The following is a 21,660-nucleotide window of genomic DNA, read 5'->3' as shown; positions in this document are numbered from 1 at the left end:
ATTTTTATTCTTGCTTATTACTTATGATGGTGCAAAAAAATGTTTTGTCATGTAAGTCTTTATTACAAATGGTGCATGCTTTTGCTTCTACAACCTCTGCAGCTGGTTGTGTTTGCTTAATTTTCCCGATACACATGTACCCAACCTATATGATTCACCCCTGCAAACTATCTTTTGTGTGTTCTCTCTATCTTTAGTCTGTGTGAGCTGTCCTCCAAAATTTCTCTCCCCACTGTCTACTCTTTAAAGGGGTCCTCCACTGCCCCTGTATTGGGGGCATGATGTGATGTCACGAGGGGCATGGCCGAGACGTAACAGCCCCCAAAGCCCGCACCCAGCGTTCGGAACAAAATGTTCCAAATGTTGGGGTAGTGGAGTACCACTTTAAGATGGTGTGTAACTCTCTGCTTTTTGTAAACCTATTCGTAACAATAAGAGAGCAGCAAGTCTGTTTGATGGTTTTATCTTATCTTTCTCTAAACAGCAGCTGAATGCTAGGACATTTCTAAAGAAGATGTTGCTTAAAAAGTTGCTTAATTTTGCATTTAGGGAACAAATTAATAATAATTATAAAGAAAATAAGTGCAATGCGGTCCTAGCCTGTAATTCAAAGATTTCCTGAATAAATCAGTTTACAAACAAAATGAAGTGAACAGATATAGTTTGCTTAAATGTGCAAAGCAACAAGATACAAAGTAGTAAACAACAACTTGATACAATACTTGGTACAATACTCCAGGAAGGGAACGCTCTGAAATCCAGAATAGCTTCAGGTCCGAACACTTGCACAGTACTGTTACTTAATAATGAGGACATGCCCTATGGAACAGTGCACCTTGGTGGCAGAAACCCAAAGAGGAAGCTAGAAGGGTGTAAACTCAGGGTTAGGCAAGACAAAGGGTGTGCTACTTACTAAGTTTTATATTAAAGGCCTTAAAGGGGTGGTCTAGTAAAAATGATCTGATTGCAGAGGGGTTCAACCTCTAGGACCTACCATGATCTCTTCAACAGGTCCCCAGCTCTCAGTGAAGGCATGTGCTGTAGACTGCATGCATTCCATTCATTTGTATTAGAGTGCTGGAGATACCTGAGTCCAGCACTTGTGCATCTCTGGCCCTCCCATAGAAATGAATGGAGCACATGCCGTCAACTGCATTCACTCTTACTAAGAGCCAGTGTCCCATTCCGGAGATTTCGTAATAGAGGAAAAGGTCATTTTTACTGGACAAACCCTTTAACTTTTAAATGTTTGTCAGTATAATACATTTTAAACTATTGGAGTGTGAGCTGTCCAACTCGATATGAATGATGCTTTGATTGCAGCCACTATGTCTTACCTGCAAGCGTGAAGGATGTTGTTCACTGCAAAAGGATGAAAAGTGCGCAAAGGGCATTAAGTGAATTGTACCATATGTGGTGAGCTTGTGGGGATGTAGGGTAGGAAGGGTGTAGCTGTGCAGTGATGAATGGGTGTTGGATTAACCCTTAACTGTCGTGACGACAGGGTGCGGGTTCTTCCTCTCTATATACAGTGATCCCTCAACTTACAATGTCCTCAACATACAATAGTTTCAACATACAATGTTCTTTTCTGGACCATTGTAACTGGAAACCAGACTCAACATACAATGTACAGACAGTCCAGATCTGTGAAACGTGTCAATGGCCGGAAGAACTGACCAATCAGAATGGACATTTTACTGGTAAAACCCCTGTATTACTGAAGTGTATGTACTGACTGGTGTCTGGTAGCGCCCCCTACAGTACAGGGAGGTATTACATGTTCTTTACTACTCTTTACCTGTACTAGGGTTACCTGCTCCTTTGGACACCAGGTGAGAGCGGCTCCATGTGACTTTTTTAGGACATTGTGTATTCTGTACAGAACCCTGAAGAAGCTCCTATCCTCTACATAGACCAGCATTTCAAAACCAAGATGCCCCCAGCTGTTGCAAAACTACAACTCCCAGCATGCCCGGACAGCCAAAGGATGTCCGGGCATGCTGGGAGTTGTAGTGTTTCAACAGCTGGAGGCTCCCTGCTTGGGAAACACTGACATAGACAGTGATTTACAGCTCCCATCAGATCTTTCTTACTTTTTTATGTACGATCTTGCTTTATCTTTATTAGTTATCTACTTATTTTTATTTAATTCTCACTTTTTCCTATTTTTGGATGACATTTTGGTGACTTCAGAACCAATTACCAGGTTTCCATAGAGTTCTGGTTTCAACATACAATGGTTTCAACATACAATGGAACCAATTAATATTGTAACTTAAGGGACCACTGTATATATCCTACCGCCACCCGTCCCAGGAACGATAGGGAGGAATAAAGGACTGTCCACAACCGGAGGTTTAGTAAACTGGAAATAACTTTACTGCAACATTTATGCAGGTTAACAATAGTAACAGTCTTTACAGAGGACCGGACTTTAAGTTCCTCACAGTTGGTTGGGACCTTGTAGGGAATAAGCTCTGAGGCTTGCGTTATGCTGTTCCACTGAATTTAGGGTTTGGTTTTAGGGTCAGTAGTCACGTAGATTTAGGATTGAGTTTAGTTGAACTCACGGTTTGGTATTCGGCTGAAGTGAACAGGCTTCAGGCCTAGATTTGTCTGGTAGCTTTGCACAGAGCTCCACTCGCTGACATATCCTAAGAGAAAGAGAGCGATGATTGGGTAACAGGACACTTATATGGAAAGGGGCAGACTCATAGCTTATTGGTTCCCACCAACTGTCAGTCCTTTCACAAAGCATTGTGGTACATCATGTGACCCACTCACATGACCTGGAAGGTCCTTAAGCTTAACCTAACAGTAGGCTTAGTAGACATGCGACCTAAGGTCCTGGAAGTACTATACATATATATGAATTATATACAAATTATATACACCAAACACTTAAAATTAAAGAATGAAGAGGTGAAAAGGGGTTATCCCACCAGGAGGACCCTACCGGTACGCAGGAACGCTGACTTTGGGGACTTACCATACAAGGTACGGTACAACGTATGGTACCGGGACACCACACATAAAAGTAAGCTGTAGATACTCTGGGACATGTTATGGGAAATTTTATATTACTTCTACAGTTTTGTTGCACATAGGAACCTTTAGGCATACAGATTTAGCCAGCTTCGTCTAGATCCCAGGTGGTGTTATGATATTGCACTGCACTCCTGATGTTGAGATAAGTTATCCTAATGTGTTACACATACCTAACTTTATTATTACTCCTCAATTACTGGCCATCTTGATCCCTAATGCATTGGGATATCTCACTCACCACATTGCTTTGTCAGGTTTCCACACTCAAGATAGTCTCGGCTACAACTGCATTAAGAATATTCTATGTGTTCTTGTCCATAAACTAACATGTTTTTTTTTTTCAATTGTAAATTTTGATTGAATTTTTAAACAAAGAAAACCATACAGACAACAAATGTCAGGGAGGTAAGTCCCTGTAGGGTAAAGAAGGAACATCCATCAAGATAGAACAATATAGTGAATCAAGCTGCAGTAAATACAATGAACCAGTCTATTATACGTCCAGGCCAATCCAATCCAGCACCAAAAAATACATAGAAATGGGGGGGGGGGGGGGGGAACACCGATCAATAACAACATATAGACGAATCACACATATGGGAAATACAAAAAGATGAAGGAAATTCAGAAGAGTGAAAGGAAATAGTAGAAGTGTGAAGGAGTAGAAAGGCATGGTCTTTTATCCATCATCAAATCTAAATAAGAAAAATATGAACTGATGAGTCAGAATACAACATGTAGGACCAAATATTAACAAAATTAAAGGGGTATTCCGGCCTTAGACATCTTATCCTTTAGATAGGGCACAACATGTCTGATCAAAGGGATCTCGCCGCTGGGACCCCCGCAATCTCCGTGCAACCCCTGACATTCTGTGCCGTCATGTCTCGGGAGCAGCGCCCAGCACAGAATGCCAGGGGCTGCACGGAGATCGCGGGGGTCCCAGCGGCAAGACCACTGCGATCACACATATTATCCCCTATCCTTTTTGAATTTTTCTCCTATTTAAAATGGCAGACTTGGTTCTGTGCATGAATTGTTGTGCATTTATTTCAGGTTCCACTCTTAGGAGGTTTGGATGCTGTCAGATCTGTAGACAGTTCTCCTTACTGCAGCAGGAAATAGCATTTTTGAAATTTGAGATGTTTAAATTAACTGTTAAACTCAGACTGGGACTGCTGCAATTCCACTGCCACAGAGGACCCCTAGAAATGGCAGATGGGTTACTGTTGGTTCGGGAAAACTTAGAGTTGTAGATAGAAGACATGTCCCTCAGTCTGTGGGTCTCCGTAATTCATTTGCAGCACTTTCAGAATGTAAGGGCAACATGGATATTGGCTCAAGCTCAGAAGGTGTGGAACCATCGACTCCTATGTCCAATGTATACAAGACTGCAGCCAAGGACAAAAAAGATAAAGTAAAATCTAAAAGGAAGCAGCTGTTGCTGGGTGATTCAATCATAAGAAGTGTGGAGCTTAAGGAAAATGGTTTTGTGAGATGTCTCCCGGGAGCTACTGCTAGAAGAGATAGAAGACATATTCTTAATATTGTTAAGCAAGCAAAACAGGAAGGGGAAGTTGATGTTCTTGTCCATCTAGGACAAATGACCTGGCTTGCAGCAGTGAAGTTTCAGAGGTGAAGGAATCTTTTATCACACTTGGTAATGATGTACAGGATTTTGCATCCACTGTTTCATTTTCTGAAGTTATGCCTGTGCATAACGTTCAGCATGATAGGCAGAGGCACATTAAAGAGTTCAACTTATGGCTTAGTAAAGGGTGTCAAGAGCAAGGATTTGGCTTTGTGTCTCATGATAGCTCTACTTGGAATAGAAAGGAACTGTACAAAAAAGATGGTTTGCATCTTTCTCTCAAAGGAACAAATGTACTCAGTGAACAATTCCAAGAATTTGCTAAGGAGTATTTAAACTAGGAAGGGGGGGGGGGGCAAAAGAGTGAAAATCCATGAGTCCAATTGCCCCCTGAAACAATGCCAGAACATGTCAGTAGCCCAGAGGTTAAGAATGACAAGCTCAGAGTCCTGTCTACAAATGCCTGCAGTCTAGGTAATAAAATCAATTGAACTTGGGTCAATAATGGCATCTGAGAATGTAGATTTAGTGGCTGTTACTGAGACATGGGTTAATGAAAGGAATGACTGGGAAATATCCCTACCAGGGTACTCTTTATACAGAAGAGACAGAGAAGGCAAGAAAGGAGGAGGAGTGGCCCTATATGTGAAAGATAGCATAAAATCTAACCTAATACAAGTTAGTGAGGCAACCACAGAGTCAGTTTGGGTTACGTTGCAGTTTGGTAATCATGCAGTAACTTGTGTAGGTGTGATATACAGACAACCTGGCCAAGTTAAAGAAGTAGATGATCTACTAGTTGAAGAAATATCTAAAATGACAATGAAAGGATAAGTTATCATTATGGGAGACTTCAATCTTCCGGATATAAACTGGAAAACCAAAATAGCTAGTTCTTCCAGGAGTACAGATATTCTAAATTCCTTACTGGGATTATCTCTACAACAAGTGGTTGAGGAGCCAACGCGGAAGGAGGCCATTTTGGATTTGGTGTTCACAAATGGGGATTTGGTATATGATGTTATTGTTTGTGAAAGCTTGGCATCTAGTGATCACCAGTCAGTGTGGTTTAATATAAGAACAGTGAAGGAGTCACACCACACAAAAACAAAAGTTTTAGATTTTAGAAAAACAGACTTTTCAAAAATGAGATTAGTCATAAATGAGTCCCTATCAGACTGGAACAAATTACATGGAGTTCAGGAGAAATGGGACTACTTAAAAGACGCTTTATTGAAGGCAACAGAAAAAGGAAGAGACCACTTTGGTACCCAGCAGAAGTGGCCAAAATCATAAAAAAAAAAAAAAAAAAAACTGGAATTTAGTAATTATAAAACAACCCAGAGCAATGAAGATAGGGAAATCTACAAGACTAGGCAGAAAGAGGCCAAGCAAGTTATAAGAACTTCTAAAGCACAAGCAGAAGAAAAACTAGATCAGTCTGTGAAAAAAAGGGGATAAGACATTCTTCAGATATATAAATGAAAAAAGGAAATTAAAACAAGGAATAACTAAATTAAAAACAAAGGAAGGTATGTAGAAGAGAATAAGGGGCTAGCCGACTGCCTTAATGAATACTTCATTAGAGAGGAAAACTAAGGAATCGTTTGATGCATGTGTCTTTACAGAGGAAGAGGTTCTACGTTTGCTTTCTAAAGTAAAGACAAATAAATCACAGGGGCCTGATGGGATACACACAACATTATTAAAAGAGTTTAGTGGTGAGCTAGCAAAACCGTTAACAGATTTATTTAACCAATCAATGGTAACAGGAGCCGTCCCGGAAGATTGGAAATTAGCAAATGTTGTGCCCATTCACAAGAAAGGTAGTAGGGAGGAATCAAGCAACTATAGGCCAGTAAGTCTGACGTCAATAGTGGGGAAATTAATCGAAACCCTACTAAAGGATAAGATTGTGGAACATCTAAAATCCCATGGATTGCAAGATGAAAAACAACATGGGTTTACTTCAGGGAGATCATGTTAAACAAATCTTATTGATTTTTTTTGACTGGGTGACTAAAATAATAGATGGCGGAGGGGCAGTAGACATCGCATATCTAGATTTTAGTAAAGCTTTTGACACTGTCCCACATAGAAGACTTATCAATAAACTACAGTGATTGAGCTTGGACTCCAATATTGTTGAGTGGATTAGGCAGTGGCTGAGTAACAGACAACAGAGGGTTGTAGTCAATGGAGTATATTCAAAGCAAGGTCTTGTCACCAGTGGGATACCTCAGGTATCTGTACTGGGACCAATATTGTTTAATATCTTCATTAGTGATATTACAGGAGGTCTCGATGGTAAGGTATGTCTTTTTGCTGATGACACAAAGATATGTAACAGGGTTGATGTTCCTGGAGGGATATGCCAAATGGAAAAGGATTTTGGCAAACTAGAAGAATGGTCAGAACTCTGGCAACTGAAACTTAATGTGGATAAGTGCAAGATAATGTACCTGGGGAGTAAAAACCCTCAGGCAGAATATAGATTATTTGACACAGCCCTGACCTCAGTATCTGAGGAAAGGGATTTAGGAGTAATTATTTCAGAAGACTTAAATGTAAGAAGACAATGTAATAGAGCAGCAGGAAACGCTAGCAGAATGCTTGGATGTATAGGAAGAGGTATAAGCAGTAGAAAGTGAGAAGTGCTCATACCGCTGTACAGAACACTGGTGAGACCTCACTTGGAGTATTGTGTGCAGTACTGGAGGCCGTATCTCCAGAAGGATATAGATACTCTAGAGAGAGTTCAAAGAAGAGCTACTAAACTAGTACATGGATTGCAGGATAAAACTTACCAGGAAAGGTTAAAGGACCTTAACATGTATAGCTTGGAAGAAAGAAGAGACAGGGATATGATAGAGGGGATATGATAGAGACTTTTAAATACATAAAGGGAATCAACACCGTAAAGGAGGAGAGCATATTTAAATGAAGAAAAACTACCCCAAGAGGACATAGTTTTAAATTAGAGGGGCAAAGGTTTCTGCAGTAATATCAGGAAGTATTACTTTACTGAGAGAGTAGTGGATGCATGGAATAGCCTTCCTGCAGAAGTGGTCGCTGCAAATACAGTGAAGGAGTTTAAACATGCATGGGATAAGCATAAGGCTATCCTTCATATAAGATAGGGCCAGGGACTATTTATAGTATTCAGATTATTGGGCAGACTAGATGGGCCAAATGGTTCTTATCTGCCGACACATTCTATGTTTCTATGTCTACGTTTCTATGCTGGTTTGCAGTCAGAGATTATTAGTATTCTAAGCAACATTCAGCAGGGTCTGTATTTGTCCTCGGCAGTGTTCTCGATTAATCTAATATTTAGTGAATGGAAATAAGAAGATGGCTATACATAATTTTTTCAGTTTCTGGACTAAAACTCTGATATGAATGTACTCAATGCTTTCTATATATGAATAGTAAACCTTGAAAAGTGTTAGCCATAGAAATACAATTTGATTATTCCTTCAAATAAGCAATCTCTAAACATTGAAAATAATTTACCACGTATACACAAGAACAACTACTGGAGCTGAGTCTGATATGATATCCCAATGTATTCCCTGGGATATTTTACAGGACTAGGTATTTATCATGATCAACAGAAGAAACAGTTATATGACAAATTCATTTATTTTCCTGTGCTTTTATAGCGTCTGCACCATTGTATGGAGATTGTCATCATTTACACCAGTCCCAATCCCCAATGGAGCACAAAATCTTCTGTTTTTATCTGAAGCTGGCCATACACATTAGACAGCCATTGCTATTCAGACCTTGACCGATCAAAAGTTTTTATGTGTCTCTAGGACATGTCAAAAGTTTTTTTTTTTTTAAGTGATAGGTGCACTTTAAGCTCCACCTTCCTTTCTGGAAGGTTCCTACTGTGTTGTATTCTGTGTGGTTTAACCCTTTCACATCTTTGCCTGTTAACAGATTTACAGTGTCAATACAAACCACACAGCAGAACAATAACAGTATAAAACAATGAAAAACATTAAAGAAACTACTATCTAACAACTAACCAAAAGCTTTGTAGAGGCCCAGTGGGATACTAGATGTACAGTTGAAAGAGACCTCGGTTAGTGACCTAAAGGGGTTGTGCATGTTGGACAAGCTCTTTTTGGTAAAAGGGTTCCCAATAAAATGATGACCATAGGTTTTCCCAAGGGGATCTCCTGTGGATCTGGAATCTATCAGCAAGTGTTCCTTTTTCCTTCATGGTCACCAGAGAGGAACTAAGGCATTGCATAGGTGCAGTTAAAAACAATGCGGTGTCCTTATAATGTCTGGACCTGTTAGGTCCCCCAGAACTACTTTTGGTAATGAGATGGTAATCCTGAACAGGAGACACCCCACTGAAATGGTGTATTAGGTTATTTAAAGGGTTTTCTAGACAACCTCTTTAATAAATGAAAAAATCCAATTTTATATATATATATATATATATATATATATATATATATTTTTTTTTTTTGTGGTCAGGGCTACATGATGCGACCGTTGTGTCCCCACCCTAATACCTACTTAGCAACTACAATAAACACCTGAACAACTACAATTACAAACCCTAAGCACTAACAACCTAACTAAGCAGCCTGAGGTGTGCCATAACTGCTGTGAGGGTACATCTAAAGAGGGCCAAAACTCAGAGATTTAGAACATAACCACATAGACAGAACAACAAGCTCCTTACTATGTGACCTCCTAAAGATTTGATACTAAGCATTAGTGTTGCTCTCGAATATTCGCAATTCAAATTTTAATTGTGAATATTGCATATTTGCGAATTCGCGAATATTGCGAATATAGCACTATATATTCGTAATTACGAATATTCGTTTTTTTTCATGCGAAAATGTATGCGCATATGCGCATATTCACGAATATTGAGCCCTCCCTTCTTTAACCCATTAAGGACGCAGCCCATTTGGGCCTTAAGGACGCAGACAATTATATTTTTACGTGTTAAATTTTTCCTCCTCGCCTTCAAAAAATCATAACTCTTTTATATTTTCATCCACAGAATAGTATGAGGGCTTGTTTTTTGCGCGACCAGTTGTCCGTTGTAATGCCATCACTCACTTTACCATAAAATGTATGGCCCAACCAAAAAAATACTATTTGTGTGGGGAAATTAAAAAGAAAACCGCAATTTTGCTAATTTTGGAAGATTTCGTTTTCACGCCGTACAATTTACGGTAAAAATGACATGTGTTATTTATTCTTTGGGTCAATACGATTAAAATGATACCCATGATAACATACTTTTCTATTACTGTTGCGCTTAAAAAAAATCACAAACTTTTTAACCAAATAAGTACGTTTAAAATCCCCTTATTTTGAAGACCCCTATTTTTCCATATAAGCGGTGGTATGAGGGCTCATTTTTGCGCGCCGTGATCTGTAATTTTTATTGATACCACATTTGCTTATAAAAAACTTTTAATACATTTTTTATACATTTTTTTGGGAATAAAATGTTATAAAAAAGCAGCATTTTTGGACTCTTTTATTTTTTACGTTTACGCCATTCACCGTACGGGATCATTAACATTATATTTTGATAGTTCGGATATTTACATACGCGGCATTAAGGGGTTAATGGTATAGGGAACTATGACTAGTGCATTCCCCATTGTGGTCTATGGGGATCTCACAGCATGTAAAACAGAAAGATAAGCAGGACTGTCTCAGCAGCACAGTGGATGGGAGACCACCATGGGTTTGAGTCCTGGGGTGGGACAGAGAATCAGATTGCTTCTTTCATTTTTCAGAGGCCTTTAAAAAAAAGAAAGAAGCAATCTGATTGGTTGCTATGGACAGCTGCACAACTCTTCCTCTACACTGGTTTTTATGAATCTCCCCCATAGAGGGAGATTTATCAAAACCTATCCAGAGGAAAAGTTTCTGAGTTGCCCATAGCAACCAATCAGATCGCTTCTTTCATTTTTCAGAGGCTTTTTCAAAAATGAAAGAAGCAATCTGATTGGTTGCTATGGGAAACTCAGCAGCTTTTCCAGAAAAGTAAAGTTTAACCTCAACACTGTGACACTCTGTCCCACCCCAGGACTTGAACCCATGGTGGTCTCCCATTCCACGGTAAGCCTACAGATAAAATAAGCATGGAACAACTGTATGATCATACGCGTGCAACAATTGCTTGGAATTAATGGGCATAGCAACACAGGAATATGCAAATAGAACATGTCATCACATATAACAGCCAGATGGGTTCAGGAGCGCTATTGTATAATGGAGGGTGGTACAAAAGGGGCGGGACTAGGTACCATACCGCTAACTTAGTGCCTAAGAAATACCACTGTGGGCCAGACCTGAACCCAACTGTCCCTAAAGAGAGGATCGAGTCACAGCACCCCGAGAATGGGTGCTGTAGCATGACACTGCTACCCCGCTGCCTGCAATGACGGAGGTCGGTCTACGAACCCTGTCCCTGTGTAACGCTATGCCCAAAATCAATAGCTATTAATCCGAATGGGCAGCGGCACAACCCATTTGCCGGGGAGAACAGCCGCCAAGTTCTGAAACTGATAGGAACTAAATGCCTAGTACCGGACATGCTGCACATTGTGAACCTGCTGAGTGCCCGCGGTAGACAGAGGATCCCAGCCAGGAACCCTGCATCATCCGGCCGTCCACATGACTACTGGCGCTCCGTACTTGCCCGAACCACATCGCAATGATCACCGCCGCAGTCCCGGCACTAGCTCCCCAATCCCCAAACACCTTACCATACTTTAGACGGCCAAGCATCCCACCACAATGCAGCCTGCAGGACAACGAGGGATGCTGAGCCTGCATGACCAGACTCAGGCTCCGGAACAGCGAGGCTCCGGTAGCTTGAGCTGCTGGAGTTCTGAAAATTGGGGGACATTTGAACGGCTGCCGTTCCCCACTTTCTCAGCTGTCACGTACAGCCGTTGCAGCCGTAGCCAACATTGAGGCTTTTATGTACACTCCGCCCCTCCCACAAACACAGGCTAACAAGTTAGCCTTAATATATATATATATATATATATATATATATATATACACACAGATGCTGGACTGTTGTCCTGGACACTTTAGAAGAGCAAAAATACAAATATAGGAAGCAACCATTATTCAAATACAGACATCAAATGTCAATTTTTTTTCGGAAGCTTCTAATAAGTCATGTTCAGTCATGAGAAAAGGACTGCACGGTAAGGCTGGGTTCACACTACGTTTTGTCCCATACGGGAGCGCATACGGCAGGGGGGAGCTAAAACCTCGCGCTCCCGTATGTGACCGTATGCGCTCCCGTATGTCATTAATTTCAATGAGCCGACCGGAGGGAAACGTTCGGTCCGGTCGGCTCATTTTTGCTCCGTATGCGCTTTTACAACCGGACCTAAAACTGTGGTCAACCACGGTTTGAGGTCCGGTTGTAAAAGCGCATACGGCGCAAAAATGAGCCGACCAGACCGAACGTTTCACTCCGGTCGGCTCATTGAAATGAATGACATACGGGAGCGCATACGGTCACATACGGGAGCGCGAGGTTTTAGCTCCCCCCTGCCGTATGCGCTCCCGTATGGGACAAAACGTAGTGTGAACCCAGCCTTAGAAAGAACACATTTTCTTGCTGTTTTTCTCTCACGACCATATAGCTTTATGATTTTAATACCTTCTTTATGGAAATATTCTCAGCCCGAGGTGCAGTAGGTTACTCAGTTCTTTTAGCCATGGGAAAATTAAAGGAAGCAGGTGTTAACTGAATTTCCCACTCATAAGCTTTTAACCTGTGGCCTCCATTGAGAAAACACATGGCACTCAAAGACTCTTCTCATTAATGTCAAGCAAACAGTCTTTTCAAGTTCTCCTTTCATCTTACGTGACTCTGCTATAAAATTGTAATTCCATTGGTTTCCCAGGGAAGTTCTGGGAGTGAATAAATGGTAATGAATAACCTGTTCAATAACTATTAAGTAATCTTGTACATATTTAGCTCACAAATAATTTAAATGCAGTGATGACACATATTAGCACTCATTTACTATTGGAGTTCCATAAAAATTGTGAAGAAAAAAAGATTGTGGTAATGCATTTTAGCCACTCACTATCTTGCGCAAACATGTGCCATAATTTTTGTGCCATAATCTTTTATTTTTTACCCAAAGTGACTTTCTTTTTTTTTTTTTTTTTTTACAATCCGAGTTTTTTATTACACTTTCTGCCATGTTTTTGGTGTTTTTGTCCTCTATGATCTTTTAGGCATAGTTTTTAAACTATTTTGTTGGAGCTAGGTAACTTACAGCCTTGATGTTTCTAGGGTACCTAGAGTCCTCTTTACTCTTGCCTGTTACACTCTACGCTGCGGTTGCAAGCTCCGGCCATGAGCGCAGTGTCCCTGTCTGCCAGCGGGGCTGGGATTTGCATTGCGGGACACGCTCGCATGCGAATCCCAGCCCGTCACTCACCACGCTCCTGCTGCCACCTCCTTCTCTGTGTCTCACCTCCATCTCCTAGTGCGCGCATAATTAGTTGTTGCACCTGACACTATATTATAAAGATCCTGCACCTCCCACACTTCCCTGCCGGATCTTCAGTGCCCCTAGCCTGAGATTAAGCACTCCATATTGCCTGTTTGCCTTACCCATGTATCCAGACCTTCCCGCTACGTTATCTGACTTAGCACCTTTGCCGTCTGCCTTGACCTTCTGCCACATTTGACTACGCTACTGCCTTATCCTTCGGTACCTCGCCTTGCCCGCAAGTTGTCTTGGGCTCTTCACAAACTCTTATAGGGAAGCTGACACAAATCTGTCCGGTACATAGAATGGACCTCTTTACCCCCTTACTCAGTGAAGCACTACAGCCCCCACCACATCTATCTGATCAGCAGAGGTGCAGGGACTTTGAACTCTACTGGCATTGAGGGTCTATTCTAAGGGTAGGTCATTAATATTACCATCTTTTTGTAACAGCAGCTGAAGTATCGGAGATCTAAGACTCAATTTGAGCATTGAAGAGAGCTGCAGCCTCATGCTGGAGATCAAGAAGCATGTCTCAGATAGGAGCTACATGTTTTGATCTGCTTCAAGAAAATACTGTAGTGGTAAACTCTGTAAAATCTATTTTAGTACAGGAATTTTTGTTTGATGAGAATAACTGCAGAATTTATAAAAAAAATAAAACTAGCTGCTCAGAGTTAAGCATACGGAGTATTTTCATTCACTGTCTGTGACTGCTGACTTCTGCTTAAAAAAATAGCCTTTTTGTGATTTAGTTTTTTATTTGTTTGAAGGGGGGGCTATACTTTTAAAAAGTTAAATTTTTTTCTATTTTTTTTAGCTGCTTATTATTCCTTTTTTTTGTGACAGGAGAAAGTAACGAAAAAAGAAATAGTGCATGCACTATTTCTCCCGTTCTTTCTCCCGTTACAAAATAACGTCCGTTATTAATAACGGGCTATGACGGGTTAAAATGGGTAATGTAAACATCCCATAGACTATAATTTTGAAATGGCCATTTAATGTCCGTTTTTAATGGTTTTGTTAACGGGTCATTATAACGAATCTTTAAAATGGAGAATTCTATAGTGTGAAAGCAGCCGTACATAAAAATAGGTAAATTTTTGCTCAAATTTTGGAAAGACACAGGGAAACTGTAAAAGAATGCAGCACAAAATGAAATGTTTGAATGGAGCTCCAAGGGAGTTCTATAACTGCTATATATTCTGATCCCAGAGATAGGAGGTCGAACTGGAAGGGAGAAAAGGGTATGGGTATAGGAGCTAGTAGAAGGGGATCTGGTAGGTGATGATGTTATCCTCTAGTTTACAGAAGGTTAAAATCCAGAACTGACATCCTTTGCTGACACATTAAGCACTGCAAGGTTTTGAGAGTCAGATGGTGATCACATGACCAAGTTACTGTAAGAAAACATATTTATGCAGCTGTGCTAGACTAAAGTAAATTTAGCTCTATGTCTAGTCATGCTCTGGTACAAACACATTGAGGTGGAGTATTTCGGTAACCTGCCTACCCAGTATCCAGTAACTATGGAAACATTTGCATATTGTTTTTATATAAAACAAGCCTGAATAACAAAACATTATAGTCCATCCACCAAGGAGAAATCTAATAGATTCTAACTTATTTTCTGCTTTTCAGTTGACTTCTTTAACGTCTGAAGCAGAATAATTACTGAGCAAATAGTGACAAAAAAATTCCCAGCATACAAAAATTCCCAGAGCAGAGATTTGGCAAGACATCCAACGATTTAAAAGTGCAGTTAAAGTTTGGATTTCACCTTCTATATTATTGAATGTATGGATGTTTGCCACACTGCGATACATAATGAACAAAGATGTTTTATGTTACTGCATTTCCAGATGTGTGCTTATATAGAAAAAGCTGTGTGCTGAGTTCATGAAAACTTGATTCAACAAATCAGTTATAATAGCAGATATATAGGGCTAGTTAGCGGGCTAGTTATACATGAAAACTACAAAAAGTTCAATAAAACTGTCAGATATAAATTGTGTTCTGGGTAACGTTGAGCAGAAAAGGAGAGCAATTGATTGGTGCTAAAGGGCCCCATAGGTTCTTCTATCATTTGTAACCTCTGAACTGAAGCTGTCGTCATAGCTTCTTTTTATTCTCCTATACACTGTCCTATACTGTCATATTTTAATTCTTGTATGAAAGCATGGGTCCCTAACCTTTCCACTTTTTAATTGCCTCTCTCCCCCTTAGTTCCCTTCAGAGCAGGTTGTTCATGGAGAGGGGTCACCGTTAACCCCTTAAGGACACATGACGTACTGGAACGTCATGTGTCCGCTCCCAATCTATAACGCGGGGCCACGGCGTGCCGCGCACTATTAACCCTTTAGATGCGGTGTTCAAAGTTGAACGCCTCGTCTAAAGGGAAAGTGAAAGTGTGCCGGTTAGCTCAGTGGGCTGTTCGGGATAGCCGCGGTGAAATCGCGGCATCCTGAACAGCTTACAGGACAGCAGGAGGGTCCCTACCTGCCTCCTCGCTGTCCGATCGCCGAATGACTGCTCAGTGCCTGAGATCCAGGCATGAGCAGTCAAGAGGCAGAATCATCGATCACTGGTTTCTTATGAGAAACCAGAGATCAATGTGAAAGATCAGTGTGTGCAGTGTTTTAGGTCCCTATGGGACCTATAACACTGCAAAAGAAAAAAGTGAAAAAAAAAAAGGGAATAAAGATCATTTAACCCCTTCCCTATTAAAAATTTGAATCACCCCCCTTTTCCCATAAAAAAAAACACAGTGTAAATACAAATAAACATATATGATATCGCCGCGTGCGGAAATGTTCGAATTATAAAAATATATTGTTAATTAAACAGCACGGTCAATGGCGTGCGCGTAAAAAAATTCCAAAGTCCAAAATAGTGCATTTTTGGTCACTTTTTATATCATGAAAAAATTTATAAAAAGCTATCAATAAGTCCTATCAATGCAAAAATGGTACCGTTAAAAACTTCAGATTATGGCGCAAAAAATGAGCCCTCATACCACTCCATACGTGGAAAAATAAAAAAGTTACAGGGGTCAGAAATGACAATTTTAATCGTATTAAGTTATGATTTTTTTTCCAGAAGTACGACAAAATTAAACCTGTATAAGTAGGGTATCATTTTAACTGTATGGACCTACAGAATAAATATAAGGTGTCATTTTACTGAAAAATGTACTACGTAGAAAGGGAAGCCCCCAAAATTTACAAAATGGCATTTTTTTTTCAATTTTGTCTCACAATGATTTTTTTTTCCATTTCACCGTAGATTTTTGGGCAAAATGACTGACGTCATTACAAAGTAGAATTGGTGGCGCAAAAAATAAGCCATCATATGGATTTTTAGGTGCAAAATTGAAAGAGTTATGATTTTTTAAAGGCAAAGAGCAAAAAACGAAAATGCAAAAACAGAAAAAACCCCGGTCCTTAAGGGGTTAAACATATGGTGCCGCTGGTTGCCAGTAAATAGATTTTCTACCAATCTGGACAGAGAGGAGCCCTGGGAGCGCCTTTTGCGTTGATAAATTGTCAGTGTTATAATGTTGAGTGTAGTGCCATGTGAGGAGCATAAAGAAGGTAAGAAAGGAGGAAAAAACAGGAAGGACGCAGATTACGGAATGTGGCTGTGGCTATGTGTGCAGTCAGAGAGACCTGCTCCAAAAGCTGAGGCAACCGTAGGCCTGATCTGATGGACAAGACAGATAGAGAGGACATCTGTCTGGGGAGCCTGTCACCCTGCAGGGACATCTAGAGTGGAATGGTGAGACACGGAAACAACTTCTCAATTCCTCCTCCTCCTCCTCCTGAGATAGAACTAAGTTGTGGGAAAGAGTTATTATTTGTAATCTGGCAGGTCTTCTGCAAGTTATTGTTGTGACGTTGCTGTTATGTTACAACTTGACTGAAATTCCTGTGTGGTCTTTATAGAGATGGCATGGTCTGTTAGGTCTTGGACTGGAAGTATATTTGCCTTGCTAGGCCGGGGAACATTACCTTTGTTGCTATGAAAGTTTAAATGGGCTCTGTCAGATACAAAAACTTTTGATATGTTGTAAAGCATGCAAAACCAATAGGTTTTGCAATTACTTTCATTAGAAAATTTTCAGTATTTCATTCTGAAAAAGCCAGTCAAACAACTGCCCCCCTGCCTGCTTGAACACATACTAGTCCTGCTGTGTCCATGCATCATCACCTATGTCATGGACACATTTCCTTGATTGACAGCTGTGAGCGCAGAGAAATATCCTCCCACTGTCCGCTTGTGTCCCGCTACTGTCAGTGAGGACAAGCTGGGAGTTGTAGTTTTGCTAATGCTAGGGGAGATGTGAGCAGACAGCATACTCAGGGAGGGGGCGGAGACCTACACAGTGAGGCCACGCCCCCTCCCTTTCAGAGGAATTCACACTAGTGAGCTAAATTAAAAGCGTAATAAAAAAATAAATAAAGGTGCTAGACACATAAAAATTAGATGTGCATGGTTAGGATTAGGTACTTAGTGATATATTTAAAAAAAAACTTTTGTTGGATCTGACGGGTACACTTTAAGCGACTTTTACCCTGCACATTCACAGCTAACAGAGGATAAGATCCTTGAAGAGTAATGGCTTCTGTGGGCCATCTTAGCACAGGGCAAATCTTTTTGAAGTGAGTGGTACACCACTATGAGCAGCTTGTTGACATGGCAGACTGTGGCTGCAGTTCAGACTGCAGAAAAGAGAGACCCATAGGGACAAGGTTGCATATCAGCAATCTTTGAGGGAACTCCTGCAGTCAAGATACCTGACCTTGTTTTAAGGAATGCACTAAAGGGTCATACTATGCGTATTCAAGACAACTGTGTTAGCCATAAAGGAGTACTCCTTCCCTAGACATCTTATGCCCTATCCAAAGGATAGGGGATAAGATGTCTGATCATGGGTGTCCCGCCGCTGGAGACCCTGCAATCTTGGATGCGGCACCCCAGACATCCGGTGCACGGAGCGAACTTCGCTCCATGCCAGAGCATGATGGCTCTTACGCCCCCCCATAGACTTACATTGAGGGGTGTGGTCATGATGTCATGAGCAAGCCGTGATGTCACAAGCCTCTGGCGCTTTAAATGAACCTCGGGTGCAGCAGGGAGATCACGGTGGTCCCCAGCGGCGGGACCCCCACGATCAGACATCTTATCCTCTATCCCTTGGATAGGGGATAAGATGTCTAGGGGCAGAGTGCCCCTTTAAACTTCAACAAGGGGCCTTATTTTTAAGGGGTATTAGGATTTGAACATTGATGGCCTGTCTTTAAGATAAAGCATCAAAGCATCCAAGATTACTGTGACTGATTGGGACTTGGGTCTTTCTCCTGTACACATAATAGATACCTTCATCTGCATTTATTATTGATGAGAATGGTGTTCTTCCATATAAAATCTCCTGTCCAGAACTTCTGGCTGAGACTTATGTATAGGTAGAATGAATAATTGTGATGGAATGGCTGGTAACACCGGTTGAGTCACATTGGGTGCTTAATTAGCCATAAGGAATGTCAGAAACCTTTATACATAAGAGAAAGTACGATGGGAGTAGGCTGGGAAAAAAAATGCAAATATGTGCCAGCTGCATTCCTGGCATTTACATAGCATTTGTTTCTTTTACTTGTCTAGATAAGCATGTGCCCATGTATATTCAGGTCAAGATGTCAGCTGTACCGATGGCATTATGAACTTCCACATTAAGGCAATTTTTGTAAAATAAGACAGCAACAGGGATAATGAACATAGTCAATGGAAGTCATTCCCCTGTGAATAGTGTTGCTTGCGAATATTCGCAATGTGAATTTTATTCGCGAATGTCGCATATTCGTGAATTTGCGAGTATTCGCGAATATAGCACTATATATTCGTAATTACGAATATTCATTTTTTTTTTTTTTCACAGTACACATCACAGTGATCACCCCACTCTGCTTCCAGCTTGGGTGGTGTAAGAGGGCTCTAATACTACTGTGTGAGACTGGCGTGCTAATTTTCGCATATGCTAATTTTCACATAAGCGAATTTTCGCATATGCGAAAATAAAACGCAAATATTACGAATATGCAAATTTAGCGAATATATGACGAATATTCGTCCATATATTCGCGAAATATCGCAAATTTGAATATGGCCTATGCCGCTCAACACTACCTGTGAATGCCCATAGCTAACAAAGCAAGACGGAGGTTGCCCTAGCTCATTTCCCTAGGGTATTTATGCACACCAAAAGAATAGAAAATCCACAACCCTTCAAGGAATAATAATAAAATCACTTTTTATTGATATCAATATTAAAAACAATATACATAAAATACAGAGGACTAGCAAGATATTGCATGTAAACCCAGGTACAAAAATTCATATATAGAGGTAAGTATAATAATAATAATCCACTAAGGGTGAGAAAACGGGATAAACATATACACTCAAATACCAAGAATACATAGCTGTGCAAAAAAGGGTAATAAAGTGCTATATTAATAGTACTGCTCAATCAGGATATAGCAGCCAATGACCCTATGCTACCTAAACAATATCAAGTATTCAGTATGAAGTAAGCGGTTCCTCAGAACCTGAGACGGCACTGTGCACCGAACTGGTGCCCGCAATGGCCCCGAACACACGTTTTCGTGTCTTCCTCAGGGGATAATCTGCTCTGTGAAGTTCTGCCCTTATATACCCTCATTATCAGCCATTCATATTCAGAATGTCGGTGTGGCTTCCGGCTAAATCTCCATTCCCAGCGAATGTCACATAATCTACACATAGAAAGGGGAAGAGTGCCCCTTGGTGTAATAAAAGAGACAAATGTCAAGATAAAATGTAGGCATGAAAGCCACTCACCCCAAGTAGTTATGTAACAGCAAACAATTGTAAACACATCAGGTAACAAAGGTATCCGCTGCCCCACGGCTGAACAATAGTGGAAAATCAGTATGGCCTCAAGGTAAACGCTGGCTCCAGCAGGTGCAGGATACAATCAAGGAGATAAAGTAAAATCATAGGTAGTTTAATTCCCAAGATGCAACGTGTTTCACTGCAGGTTTGCAGCTTCATCAGGCATCTGATGAAGCTGCGAACCTGCAGTGAAACGCATTGCATCTTAGGAATTAAACTACCTATGATTTTACTTCGTCTCCTTGATTGTATCCTGTGCCTCGTGGAGCCGGCGTTTACCTTGAAGCCATACCGATTTTCTACATGATCTACAAGAGAATCCCGTCCCTGCCTGACCGCGTCACCACGGCTGCAAGCACAACCGCATCATGCTAATGACGTGGCGTGCACACAGAGATGATACAGACGCTGCCAGATGAGGGCACTCACACCTTAATCTTGGGCATGCGCACTGGAGATACATGGATCCGCATATCTAATGTTTCTTATAAGAGGGTAATAGGCTACTTTTCCCGTATAAAGTCTCAATTAATAATCCTAATAAGTAATAACATAATAAGATCACATAGAAACAGGGTAACATACGGTATTCCATACTACATACAGTATATTTATTTAACAATGTGGTTCATATACAGAAAATTCCTAACAGCATTGGTCAATACAAAGCTATCAGTCGTGTTCAGACAGTCTTAAGACAGTGTCAAAGCAATAATGTATATTATAAACAGCAACAAACATGGAAGTGCATACAGAATACCACTGTTATGATAAAATAGTGAAAAAACATATTTCTAATAATTCTAAACAAATATTTCCATATTATATGTTACCAATGTATAATGTTAAAATAAAAAAAATGGCACGGGACAGGTAAGGAAGGAAAGTGAGGAAGATTAAGAAAGCCAACGGGAAAATTCCGTGGAGTCTCTAAAAGAGTCCCACGAGAACCAGGTAGCAATAAAGCTATCCGCCCTGTCAGAGTCAGTAGAGGCCATTTCCTCCATTCTCCTAACACGGTTCAAGACTTCCACAAATTCCACTCTAGACGGAGTAACAGGAGACTTCCAGTGGCGAGGGATAATAAGCCGAGCCACACTCAGGAAGTGTCACAGCAACCCCTTCTTGGCTCTAGGAATGGAGCATGGGTAATGGGAAATAAGTGCACAGGCTGGCGAAACAGATAGGGAGGTAGAACAGACCCTATTGTAGAGGTCAAATACAGCGGTCCAGAAAGGAGCAATAAAAGGGCAGTCCCACCAGATGTGGATATAGGATCCGACCACAATGCCAGCAGAGCGCCGAGGCAGAGGGGAACATCTCATGTAGCCTCTCAGGACACCTGTACCACCTAGACAAGATCTTAAAATTCTTCTCCTGGGCACTAGTTGGAAGGGGAACCCCCACCGATATGCAATATTACGGCTCCGCAGCGCGTCCAGCAAGGGTTTCAGAGCACGGCGTAACCACAATGTCCGCCTCGCCAGATTAGGGAATATGGAGACCTGAGAGCCCTCATAGTCAACCGGACCGTGGTCCCTTGCAGCCAGCATAAGCTTA

The sequence above is a fragment of the Hyla sarda genome, chromosome 1 (genome assembly GCF_029499605.1).
Source record: "Hyla sarda isolate aHylSar1 chromosome 1, aHylSar1.hap1, whole genome shotgun sequence".
NCBI lineage: Eukaryota > Metazoa > Chordata > Amphibia > Anura > Hylidae > Hyla > Hyla sarda.
Note: the sequence above shows the minus strand (reverse complement) of the source record.